The following is a 784-nucleotide window of genomic DNA, read 5'->3' as shown; positions in this document are numbered from 1 at the left end:
TCGAGACCTGTTTTATTTAAACTAAACTTAAGGCTTTATTTAACATAACGTAACTACGACCTTAATCAAATAGAATATTAGATATAGATTAAAATAACAACGGAAATGATATCACTAAACTCAGTAAGCTAATTCAAACAGTAACACTGCAACTGAAAGACGGGAGTTAAAACAAATGGTGAAACGTGGCGAACAAAAGAAGGAACACACGAAAGTAATTATTAGCGGCGCGCGCCGCACACAGTGTTGCCGTTTGTGGAATGCTTCACAATAATCAAACTATAATAATTAAATATTTGCAAACATTATTACTGAACTATCTTTGGATGAAATCTGTACCTTTTTTCTCACGATCTATAAGTTTAACTTGCTCGCCCCAAAACAACTTGTGAAATTCATCAAACATTCCATCTCTTTCTCCTAAAGGTTTTATTTGGTAGATTTTAGTACTTTTCCTATATCCCTAATGTTTTCCATGCTTACCCTGTAAAAAACAGTCTTTAATGTCAGATGCTTCTTCTGGTGACAATAACACTGCCTTCGACTCCTCCTTTAGTAACACTCCTCAATGCGTATTTGTAAATCTTGTATGCTGAAAATAAGCAACATTTAGTTCCTTAAAATAAGAGAATAGCCTATATGATATTATAGATACCGTGAATCTTTATCTTGAATAGTTGACTTCATTCGTGTGTGCAGGCAAGTTTTCCTGATTTTCTGCAGTGGTTGTAAGCCCATACTTGCTTCATACCGTATTTTGTCTTTTTCTTTTTTTTCACTTTTC

At 33.9% G+C, this 784-nt stretch overlaps 1 long non-coding RNA gene across 1 annotated transcript; it reads right to left on the bottom strand.

Annotated features, from left to right (window-relative positions):
• Positions 1 to 372: 372 nt before the first annotated feature.
• On the bottom strand, positions 373 to 773 carry LOC108950165. The gene is made up of 3 exons (XR_001975098.2): positions 656 to 773; positions 484 to 592; positions 373 to 420 (listed from the first exon to the last, which is right to left on the bottom strand). It is a non-coding gene; the product is annotated as an uncharacterized LOC108950165 (long non-coding RNA).
• Positions 774 to 784: the final 11 nt, after the last annotated feature.

This window comes from Ciona intestinalis, unplaced genomic scaffold (assembly GCF_000224145.3).
Source record: "Ciona intestinalis unplaced genomic scaffold, KH HT000033.2, whole genome shotgun sequence".
Lineage (NCBI taxonomy): Eukaryota > Metazoa > Chordata > Ascidiacea > Phlebobranchia > Cionidae > Ciona > Ciona intestinalis.
The sequence above is the reverse complement of the archived record's forward strand: the minus strand, read 5'-3'. Positions and strand labels throughout refer to the sequence as shown.